At 42.9% G+C, this 12,347-nt stretch overlaps 1 protein-coding gene across 3 annotated transcripts in view; it reads left to right on the top strand.

The window, feature by feature from the left end:
• ARID5B (AT-rich interaction domain 5B) overlaps positions 1-12,347 on the top strand; it is a 123,931-nt gene that overhangs the window by 70,227 nt on the left and 41,357 nt on the right. The window lies entirely within an intron of this gene.

The raw sequence follows: 12,347 nt of genomic DNA, 5'->3' as shown, positions 1-12,347 counted from the left end.
CCAGCCCGTGCTCCCTGCTGCTGGGCTTGTTATGTCACCCTGGCTTGGGAGCTGGGCTTGGAAATCCTATAAGTTTCCTGTGACTTGAGAGCCAGGGTTTCGTCACTGAGAGCGCAGAGCGAACAGCATAGCCGTGACCAAGCCCTGTCAAATAGTACTGTAATACCCTCTTTACTACTTCTGTAGCAATTTCAGTGTTTCAGAGCCCTGGCTTGGGTTGAAGCTGAGAGACAGCCTTCCCCTGGGAAGTGGGGATGCTGGGGCAGCCCATGCAGCTGGAGCCACTGGGTCAGGGTCCCCGGGCAGGGGTCCTGGCACCTCCCTGCTGCTTCCTTGCCTGGCTGTGCCATGTCTCCTCTTCACGGTGTTCCATTGGGTGGGATAACTGGGTGCTGCTGGCAAAAGCCTCTTGTCACTAACAGGGTCAACACTTTGGGGTAGAAAGTGCAATTCCTGGGCTTGTGTGTGCTATGCTGTGAGAGCCAGAGCAACTGGAAAGTGCTATTCAGGCGGTGGAAAAAGGCGGTGCCTCACAAATATCTGCTTATGCAAATCAAATCATTTGTCTTTTCAAATGTTCGTTTTGCCTTTTCCCTGATTATATTTTCTAAATTGCCATATGTACTTCTTGTGATATTTCAGTCTTGTCAAATTATGAAGAGAAAGCCTTATAATTAACGTAGGATATATACCAAATAAAGTAACGTTTGGCATTTTTACTGTGTAATCAGTCAATAATATTACAGGTGGCCTGTAAGTTTAAAAAAAAAAAAAGTCTAACTTGTCTTTGTAATCTTATAACTATCAAAGGTATTTGTTTGGGGAAAAGGCATTGAGAAAGAAGAGTATTTTGAAATTGCACAATTACAGTTAACAAACCAAAGCATGCAACGTGATGCGTTTCTGAAGAGCACGCAGTTTAATTTTATAGTAACAGCATTTTAAGAACGCTGATGGTACACGGGAAAGAAGTGAATAATTCTTACTGCAAAACCCTGATGGTTTGGTGTATTCAAAATGTTAAGACTTAATCAGGCCTGGATTTCTCTTAGGAAAAACAGGACATTCGGAAAAAAAAAAAAAAAAAAAAGCCAGCTGAAGCAGTAGTGATTTATCAAAGCAGCACTCGAATGAAATAAAGGCTTGGCATCATTGCGTAGGATAGGCTGGAAAATGCATTTATGTTTTCATGTACCTTTTTTTTTTTTTCTTGATGTGCCTGATTGACTTGTTTTAATACCGGTGTTATTTACATTTCAGGGATGGGCCTCTATTATGCAGGAAATTGTCCAAACCCCTACAGCTGTATTTTAAATTGAAACGATTTTTTTTTATGAAGTGATTGTGCAGACTTAATTTAGTAATCTATTATTAAATTTATAGTTTCAGGCTGTATAAAGTCTTTATATAGAATGAAAATGGGCACATATGAAGATCTAGGCTATATATACACCTGGTCCTGTATATTAAATCTTTTACATATGTTGTCCATTTTCAGAAACAAATAAACTGCTGCTTTTGAAAACTCAGCTTCTCTTCCATATTAGGGAATTCTGCAAACTCCCTATGTTCCTTAGCTTCAGTATAATGCTAAATCAGTTTGTACATTAGTCTATTTTTAGTTATGAATGAACTTTATGGAGTGCAGCGCGCAGAGTGATTTCAGAGATTCTTGCTCATAAAACCCGTGTGTCATGCGCCGCAATTACAGCAGTAAACATTATGCAAGCTCTGGGCTTCCAGGGGCCCAAGCCTTAAAATTTCCAGGAGGGAAAAGCATCCCCCCCACCCCCCACCCCACCCCTCGCCCTTTTATGTGAAATATTACACGTATAGTAAATCTCATTGCATGAAATCAGGTTAAATTTTGTGACCTTGGCCGCTGCGAGCGGCGGGCGGGCTGCCTGGCATGGCAGCTGGGTGACACTAGAGGGCAACTGAGAGTTTTCTTTAAACCAACCAAGCTGGAGATGGTTTTAATATCAACTAAGTGTTTAAACTCGGTAAGGATTTATTTTCCTGTCTGCAGATTTCGCATATGTAACCTCTGAGTTTCCACTGACAGCAAATAATAATGCAACTGAAGTTCTTCTGGGGGAAAATACAGCGGGAGCGGGTCGGAAGGCTGCTTTTGCCCAAATAAGGCTTTTTTTGCAGACCCCATGTGTTAGATAATGATCAACTGACAGTCGGTCATGAGTTAATAATGCTGGATGCTGAAATATGCATACCATGTGGTATACAACAGTTCTGCGGGGAGAGACAAACACAGCTATAATTAGACATCTGAAACACAAGGAAGTGTGTAAATTGTTTAATAGTCCCTCCACTTAATTCACTCAGATAATTTCCTAAGAACCAGTATTGACTACAAAAGAATATTGCAGCCAACTTCATAGTTAGTTTAAACCCTGCTCTGCTCAGATAAATTAATGAATACAGCTTGGTTTTATTTGGGTTTTTCTGAGTGCTAGAGATTTACTGGGGCTGTAATGCAGAGACGGATTCAATTCTGTTTGTGTTGATGTTTGAGATGATTACACCGAGTTCACAGGGTTTGCACTCGTTTAAACTGGGCACATGATCTTACCATTGGGACTTTAAAAACACCATTTTGGGGGTCTTTTGGTGGTTACACAGATTCCCTTTCTACTCGTACACAACCTGTCAAAGTTACCGGAGTTCCACCGCCATGTTGTACCTGTGAAAAAGTGCAGATCGCTCCTCAGCACCCAAGCATTAATGCACTGTATCAGCTGTATGCAAGTCCCCAGGGCTTTGTCCCAAGCTTTCTGAGGAAGCAGAGTTATTCCTGAACCTTTTTACGGCTGCGTGTGCTGCAACAGGGTGCCTGGCAAGCCAGCTGCTGCTGTTGAATTTGGTGATGACCCAGAGATGTGAATGGGAGCAGGGCTTAGGCTACGGCTGCTGCTCCTGTCTCCACCTAAGGCACTGTATCGTCCTTGTCGTGGTGGCAGCTGAATGTAGGCATCAAGGTGGGAGCTTAGTCTTTGGTTTCTGCATGTCATTTTGCTAATATGTTCATGCATTGATTATGCGTAACGAATTTTGATTACTTTGCAGTGCAGTGATCAAGTGCAAAGAAAAAAAGATGAAAGAAAATTGTAATATTCTTACACTAAAAAAAAATATTTCTTATATAATCAGTTACAAATTAGAAATGCAAGAGATCTAAGTAATAAATTTGTCATTTTCACATTGTACACAACTGGATGATCATTGCTTCCTACCTGCTGTTGTCATTCCCAAAAGCAAGGTTTCAGCAAAATATCCATTTTATGCTTCTTGCATGAATTTCTGCCCGTTCAGATTCATGCACAGTGTCCATCCTTTATCAGTCAATTAGCCCATCTCATCTGTCTATCTACGTCGCTATGACTGACTACGTATCTATTGTATTTCTGAGGTATGTAGGTCACGTCTCCATTGGGTACTGCTGACTCTGCTAGACAGCAATTTCACGAACACTGGCTTTTACTGGAGAGAAAGGGAAGCATTGCAAGGAAGGCTGCCTTAAGATTTGCCTTTCATTTTCTAAAGCCCTCTAATGGGAAGACTACCATGGGTGTTCTGCTGAGTTTTGATGAGATAGGCTGACTTGCATGGGTTTGCTGTGCATTTTCACTTCTCGATGCCGTGTTTGCAATGCTTTTGTCTTAGCTATCACATAATCTGTTTGTGCCTGCTCACTCTTTCCTCTCTTTGCTTTTTTTTCTTTCTTTCTTTCTTTCTTTTTTTTTTTTTTTACCCCAAACTACTCTGAGAAGTCAGACATGCACTTGGGTACACGTCTACAGAAACTGAAGCCCCTTACTGCCAGGGCCTGTGACCTTTGGAGGTGGAGGGCTTCGAGGCTGGAGAGGTTGACTGCAGATTTCTGAGGGAAAGGGAAACTTATGAACACATGTCCGATCCTGTGATGCCGCCCAAGCACGCGGTGTTTCATGATGAGATGTGATGATTTCTTTGTTCAGGGCTTGAATGCTTCCTTCCCGTTAGTGACAGAGGGAGTCATGCTGGCTTGGTTGTGTTCAATGTTTAATGCAGGCTCAGCCTCAAAGATGTGAATAGCCCCAGTGAGGTCATCAGAGGTCTTTGCATGCTCCAGGTCTTTATGAGTTAGGCATGTATTTTGCTGAATCAAGGCTACAGCTCTTCCATGTTCCTTGCCCTGCATAACACAGTGCTTTACTGTATTTGATCCTATACTTATGCAGTTTTTCACCAGAAGAACCACTGAGTCATCTAATCTGGTATGAACCCCAAGTAGTGGCTCATCAGCCAAAATTACTGGCAAATGCTTTCATCCAGTTCACCACCTTCTTTCTGAGGAAGGGAAACAGCTGTTCGAGCGAGGACCACAGCCAGACAGCTGGATGCCTCCTCTCTGCAGCCAGCCAGGCTGCTGCAGCTGCCCGCAGTGGAGAGGCTCTCCTAGCAGCAGCCTGGACCCAGCCCTCACTGTGGCTGAGGCGGACCCCCTGCTCCAGTCTGATATCTTGACAAAGACCCTCAAATTGCATGCATTTCTTCCTGCACTGCACACCAACTTGTGTCTGGCTCAGGCTTTTCCTGAAAAGGTCTTCTGAAAGCTGGTTGCACACATGCCTGCATATACTGGCATAGAAAAAGTATGTGAACTGCAGTGCCTAGGCATGCCTGCATATGCCTCCCCACTTCTGAGTACCAGCTTTTTCTCACCTTTGAGGCACTCATTACCTGGTGAAGTCACTTCTCAGTCATTTTTGCTCAAACCCTGCACAGTTTGAGTTATTCAGACCTCCTCCTTGAAGGCAGACCTTCTTTTGGCCACATCATCTTCTTATCAGGGTATGTTGAATTTCCAGTGGGGGATGGCCTGTGAAGTGTCATTCTTCACTTGGTCAGTGGGACTGGTAGTCCTTGCTCATAGGTTTCATGCAGGAGCTATACTGAAGAGCACTGTATTTGCACGGTCCATTTTTCCCTCTGATTACTCATTTGTATGACTCAGTGTTAGCATTGTGCCAGTCTTTGTGTCAGTGTGAATCTTGTTGTCAGGGACCTTATATTTATTTCACTGACAAAAATGTTGAATACTAGCAAGGCTAAGAGCAACCCCTGTGGAATCCCACCAGAGATATTTTCATTTGATAAAAATTCCCCACTGATGGCTGCTTTTAGCTCTATTATTTAGCCAGTTCTTAATCCATTTAATATATGCTTGAATAAAATTACATAGTGCTGTTTTTTAGTCAAAGTGTTATCTAGTATTAAATCAGCTGTCTTACTGAAATGCAGGTAAGTTCCACGCATGCAGATAGTTTCTGTAACCAAGCTTATAGTTTTGAAGTATGAAATAAGGTGCTTTGTTTGTTTTTCTTTTCTGTTGTTTTAAGATCTGGTTTCTGTAAAACCAAGTCAACTGACTGGCTTTAATTATATTCTTTTGCAAACATATTATCTGGCTTCTTCGCAAATATGGAACAAATATTTACCAAACACCTCTGCCTCTTTTTTGAATCATTAATAACAATCCTGTCATCTGTAGCCAGTAATAGGCCTACACTACATTTTTATTATTAATATTATTTTAAATTGCTCTAAGTTCTACTTGACTGTCACATATTTGTCAGGCATAGATTTTTCTCTGAGGTCTTCAGCTTCCCTTTTGAATTCACCGCACTACATACTTTCTAACACATGTATAGATTGTGTAAAAAAAAAAACAAACAACCTCTTTCCATTTTTTTAAAACTCAGATTAGTTAGCAGGACATAAAAAAGCCCAAATCAAGCAAAAGTCTTAACTTATAGCCATGCTGAAATGAAGAAAACAAGACTCCCAAGCCTCATCCTGAATCTTGTCCTCGTCTTCCATGGAAACACAAAACCATTACATTTTTGGCATAATTGGCCAATCTGATATTTGCAATGACTCTTAACTTTTCTATTAAAAGCAGTGCTAGTTTAAACTGTAATCCATGAAAAATACTACCTTTCTGCTTTTTTCAGAGATTGTCTGGTCAGGAGGGGGGTCAAAACAACAGTCTGCAGCAAGTCATATGTCTCCACATTAATCCACACAAGGAAGTGTCTGTTTCACTTATTTCCAAATGAGGAATGTTTTCTTTAGAGAGGTAGCAAATTGATTTTCCCCACATGGAGCATGGGATATCTCATTTCCAAAACAAAACTTTCAGAAACAGCTACACAAGTCCGCTCTTTCTCCATGTGGGTTAGAAAGCAGCGTGGGTCCTTAGTGTTCACTGCTCTATTCTGGAGTTTCCAGGTCAGGTCTGGCATGTGCAGTTACAAAGAAGAGAATAAACAAGTGTTTGTGTTTAGAAAAAGTCTGGTAAAAACAGTTTCAATATTTGAATTGTTTTATGTGGATCTTGAGTAAGCAAGGGGGGTGTGTTTGTGAAGAGACTATGTGACCTCCAGAGCTCAATGAGAGCTTCACTTCCCAGTAGGTGCTCATCACTGACTTCCATAGGTGTACTTAGGATCCTGTAGAAAGTTTCCCCAAGTTCAGTTGGTACTGTTGTTTCTTAAACAAAGGTCTGTTATTTTAGTACAGTCTGACCTTTTGCGTTACTTTCCAGCCACTTTAATTTCTGAGCCTTTGATGCAATACTAGGTTGTCTGCAGCTTGTTTCTCTTCACCAGTTCTGCTCAGTGTGCCTGGGTGATAAATGCCCCAGGCCCTCCTCGGACCCTGTTTCCAGGAGGCAGAAGCTTTTAAATAAACTTTGAGGGGTGAAAGGAAAATAAATGAAATGTAAGATCCTGAACTCAGGATGCAGAAAAGGGAATGAGGTGAAGGAGAGAAAACAAAGAGATGGAGGCAATGAGGAAATCAAGGAAGCAGCTGGGACTCCAGAACAGTATGTGAGATTAGCTAACCTTTGAACAGTTTTTGAAACTGTGCTTAAATATAGCAATATGCTTTTCTTAACTTTCAGATATTACAGAATGCCAGAAGCCCCCTAGAGGGGTAAGTGTTAAAACCATTAAAACTGTTAACTTTCTATTCATTACTTTTTAAAAGGTGCAACATGTAAGCATGTTTTTCAGCCAAGAGCAAACTTTTGCCAGGCTGCTTTACGGGTGTCCTAAGCAACCAGCTATTTGCCACCTGCTAGCAGGCATGGTCAGTTCATGGATTTTCTGGAGATTTGGGACCATTCTTCTCACCTTGACTTTGATGGCCAGGTACCTCCATATGCCACCTCCAGCTTCTGTTTGGCACCTGAATCATGAATAGCTCTGTGATCTGACACATCCTGCTATTTCCACCTGCCTAAGAGGGCAAGTCTCCTAATCTTTTCTGTATCTACTGATGGTTTTGCAGCTTAGGGCCAAGCATTCTGGTATCACAGCTTTTGTGCGTGTGTGTGAAAATGGGAAGATGTATGAAAGACTGGCACAGTGCAAAAGGATTCTGTGAGGAGACGTTCTGCAAGGTGTCCTACAGGGAGGAGAGACGATCCATTTAGCAGGTGCACTGCAGCTTGCCTCATGCAAGCACACTTCTCTTCTGAACCCAGCACCACAATACGTCCTTGTTTATTAACTTCTTGTACCTTTCAGTGCTCCACCTTAATCCCGGCTTTGTGATTACCTCCCTCTGATGTGCTCCCACCACTCATGTTTAGAGCTCACCTGACTGTATAAGCCCACCCTAAACGTAGACCCAGATCTTCCACTGGCCCTTCTTTGCTGATGGCCCTGGACATTTCTACAAGTTCAGTTGGGGTTTTTATACTCTTGCAGGTGGCAAAATGCTATTGTTCCTTCCTTTATCATTCCACAGGAGAGAAACATGGTCACAAAAACAATGGGCAGACAGAATCTGGTTGGCAGCGTAAGTTGTAAGCACATTGGCAACGCTGAGCAGCTGTCCCGGTACATTCCCTCAGTGAAATACAGCAGTGGCCGGCCAGCCTTTTCCTTTTCCTTTTTTCTTGTTTCTTCCACTTTTTAAGTGTTTCTGAGGAACTGGAGTACCAGCAAGTCAGAATCAAAAGTCATATCAGGAAATAGTTAGGCAGATCAGAGAGGCCTGGAAAAGGCAAGAACTTTGATCATGGGCATTACAATTGCTTAGGTGTTCTCTAGAGTAAGTAAGGTGGAGCAAGCTAGAAAAAGGTACATGTTTTAGGCGTGAGGACAGTACTGTTTACTTACATGGTTTGTTGAGCAGCCAACAAGGTCCAAGGTTATTTTGGACTCAGCATGAGTAAGTGATCCAGGTATGACAAATGAGGTAATGCATTCCAGGCTCATTAAAAACTCTTGGCCATACCACTGATTTTGACAAAGTGCCAGCATAGCTTGACCTCAGCTGTGTGAAGGCCACTATTTTTTTTTTTAACACCCTCCCTGTGATAACACATCTTTTACATCAGCCAAAATATGTGCATCTAGACAACAGTGTTACGGGGAGGGCTGGATTTATGGGACTTCCAATGATAAGCAGACTCCTAAACCAGAGATAATTCTACTTTAACTTGCTGAAGTCAGGTACCCCAAAACCACAGCCTTTGTCTTTTTATTAATTTGTGCATCTAGGGGTGGCTGTGTGCACATCGTATATTGTATGCTTGGCATGGATGTGGCTTAAGTGAGGCTGACTTGATTAAGAGGGAGATGGTGAGTCCAGCAATCACTTCGTATTACTGGGGATGTATTTAAAGAAAGTGGCTGGTGGAGGTGCTCTCTTCTTGTGGCAGCTTACACCTTCCACCATATATAGTATTTAATCATGGCTGACCTCGGCAGCTCCCGTTCTTGGGTAGTTCTCTTTCACCTGCATAGAACTTGCCATCCTTGGGTTTAACCCAGAGCTGGGAGTTGTACTAGGTGTCGAGGCCTGGAAATGGCCATTTCCCATGTCCTGCTGAGCAGACGCTGTTCCTGAAAGTTGGGTGGCTGGGGTGATAGTAGCAGGACAGCAGTGGCCACAACCTTAAGAATCTTCTGAGTGGGTGAGCAGTATAGCTGTCTCCTTTCTGGCTCTCTCCCAGTCACCTACAATATCCTGATACTTGCACAAGCTGATGAGAGTGCTGGAGGGGAGGATGTAATTTTTGAGCAATTATGCTGTTCTATGGCGTCATGAATAGAGAGGACCTCTAACTTCAAGCAAACATCTAGCTGGTCTGAGCAGCGTTAACCCCAAGCTCCTCTCTTTTCTGTGTGGCTCTTTTGTTTTGTGGGTCAGAGCCTGCTACTGAGCTTATCGCCAACACCTGGTTTTTAATTCTCTGCTGCAGGTGCCTCTGCGTTGTCCTTTTTTGGTTATGGTGGTCCATAGGCAGCTCACAGGAACAGGCTTTGGGCTTCAGAATCACCAGGTCAGCTTCTTCCTGGGGTACATTTTAGTCAGTAAAGATTTGCCAGTCTACAGATAATCTAACTCCCTGTGCCATGCATAACTCAGGGTTTGCATTTAACCTCTCAGGTGTGACAGTTTGTAATAAAAACATGTAAGGCATCACTGGTGTTTTGGCGTCGAAGAGCTTAGCCACAGTTTGGGGCGGAGGAGGCAAGGAACAAGTTTCCATCTAGGAAGAATAAAAGAGTGATTAAATCTTAATTTCAGATTACTGAGGGCAGTTACATTACATTAAGGGACCAAGTGCTTTTGGATTTTTTAAAGGCAGGTGTTTCTGTGAGAGGATTTGCACAGAGGAGGTGGCAGTGGCAGCTTCTACACCTCACCTTCCCTTTCAGTCCCTGCTCCTGAAGACCATGGCTGTGTGCTCCTCCTTTTGCTCTCTTGCAGGCAGAGAAGGAGCTTTTAGGGAGCCCAAGGGATGTTGGCCAGGAGCTCAGCGTGCCTGTGGCCAGCAAACGTCATTTCCCCTACCCAGACAGAAAAAGCTGAGGGCATTGCTCGTCCCCTCCCTCTCATCCCAGAGCCACGTGCAGGCGAAGGAACAGCTCCGTAGGAGGATTGTGACAGCCTCCTCCTGCACCCTGTTGCTATAGCACACCAGAGACTGGCCCAGCATGGGGCAGCTGGCTGTGGCCCAGGCGGGTGTGGGAAGTGTGTGATTCAAAACGAGACCTCTCCTGCCAGGCAGTGCAGGAGGAGCAGGCTGGGGGCACACCTCCTGCCTCTCTCCTCTCTGTCTCCCAATCTCCCTCTCTTACTCCATTGGCTGAGGCACAAGCTGTTCCATCTTCCCTTTTCTCCTGCCCAGCTGCCTTGTGTTCCACTCCATCACAAGTTAACTTCTCATGGTCTTCCAAGAAATACTGATCCCTCATGTTGAGTGCAAGCAGCAGTCTCTGATTTGCAGTGACTACCCATCTCGAGACGACACCCAGGGACCCTTTCAAACATGGAGGGGAGATTCCTATAAATAAATTCCTATTAAGTAATTTTCTTTTCCTTGAAAATTCACAACAGAGACGGCAGTAAGATATATTCCAGAATGGGAAGAGTTGTTAAGATATGGTTGTCATCATGGCTTGTGTAACTGTTGATGTTCATGACCTACCCATTTCACATGCTTTCACTTAATCATGAGCACAAGACTTTTACCACCAAGTATTAGTCAGCTGAAAAACTTAAGTCCACACCACATGCATACTAGTTAATAATCACACCTTTTGTTCTTTATAGTTACAAATGCTTGCACTTGAATTAGATCTTCGTCCTTGTTGGATTCTTGCTTGATTCCTTGTGCAACCCTGTGTTGCAGCCTCAGCATCCCCTGCAGCAGTGGGTAGCATTGCAAGCTGCAGTGGTTGCATTGCGTAGCCAGCTGGGTTGGTGGGGTCTGAGGGACAGCTTTGTTTAAATAACACCCACTGGATCTGCTGCTCAGGGAAACAGGGAGGCAACATGCTGATGTAAAACTGGCATCCTAGGAGTGCTGAAATGGTCCTTCTGAACTCCTGTTGATGGGTAAAGGTAGCAGGCACAGTGGTGACAGGGATGGGAAAGATAACCAGTGCAAGGTGGGAAGCATGCCCTCGTGCTCCTCAAGCTCTCTGAACATGAGGCCAACAGTTCCGAGCAGCCCATCAAGGCTCTCAGTGGACATTTCAGTAGCCGAGTACATCAGGAAGCAAAAAGAAAGGAAGGAAGGGAAAAAACCCACAACTGGCAAAAGCAAACGTGTTTTCAAATGCACAGGAGAGAAACTATTTAAACTAGTATTGTGTTGTATCTTTCATACTCTTGTTTCAGGCACTTAGATTAAAGAGGTGGCAAATAAATGCAAACTTTTTTCTGTACTTATTTAATCAATTTTTTACTTTAATATGCTTTGCTTATGTTCTCACCTTCTGGGAACGTACAAGTTATCAGGTCTCACTGCCACAAATGCTTTCAGAAAATGAATTTGAAAACCATATGCACAAACATGTGAAGAAATCAGGTGGTTATGCAGAAGTCCTTTTCCACCAGAAAGCAGAAAAAACCATGGGATATCCACTTAGCTGTCCAGTAAGTGAACATCCAATGTCATCAGGAAAACTGACTGGGACTAAGACACAACATGTGTGTAAAATTGCTTTAAAATAATTATGAATAACAAATTCAGGAAATCTGCAGTGTGCTCATGAATATATCATAAATGAAACAAAAAATATCAAAAAACCTAAAACAAGTATGTGACTTGTAAATTACTTCTTCAGTCCTAGTCATATTTCCTAGCTCAAGAGAACAAAATTGATATAGCTGAAATACAAATAATCTTTGAATAATGCATTTATTTATAATGATTTAGGGAGCAAATGTTAATGGCCTTGTTTCAAGTGTGACTGGAACTATTTCAAATGTTTTCTTTCACGCAGTAGATACTAGAGGCAAGGACCTTCTCTTCTGGTATGAATTCCTATTGCTGCTTTCTTGTTAATTGTGTGTCTGATCTGGAATGGCTTCAAGTGATTTAAAGTCATATCGTGGGGTGTGTGGGATGGTCCTGGTGTGTGCTGCAGACAGACCTTCCCGGCTGTAGCTCCTGAGCCACGGGGAGAATGCAAATACCCCATTTCATTGTGGGTTTGTGCCAGTTCGGCTGTGGAAGGCTCCAATTCAAACAGTGTTTATATGCAAGCTCAATATACCTGGAATTTAGGAACAAATGCCTTCTTGCTTTTAAAGCTTTTAGCAAAACATTAGGAGTGCTTTATAGTGTGATACAAAGTACAGTGCCAAAAGTCAGGATAACAAGTATGTTTGGAAAACACTGAGCCTTAAACTAGTTTCTTTATTTATTAAAAAAAAAAAAAAAAAAGAAAAGAAAAAGTAATTCATATGCAAGTGTATTTGATCCTAGCTGAACCACTTCTCTCTCTGGCTGTTGGTTGGACCAGGTCAGGGGG

Source organism: Falco biarmicus, chromosome 9 (genome assembly GCF_023638135.1).
Source record: "Falco biarmicus isolate bFalBia1 chromosome 9, bFalBia1.pri, whole genome shotgun sequence".
Taxonomy (NCBI): Eukaryota; Metazoa; Chordata; class Aves; order Falconiformes; family Falconidae; genus Falco; species Falco biarmicus.
Note: the sequence above shows the minus strand (reverse complement) of the source record. Positions and strands in the feature narration are given on the sequence as shown.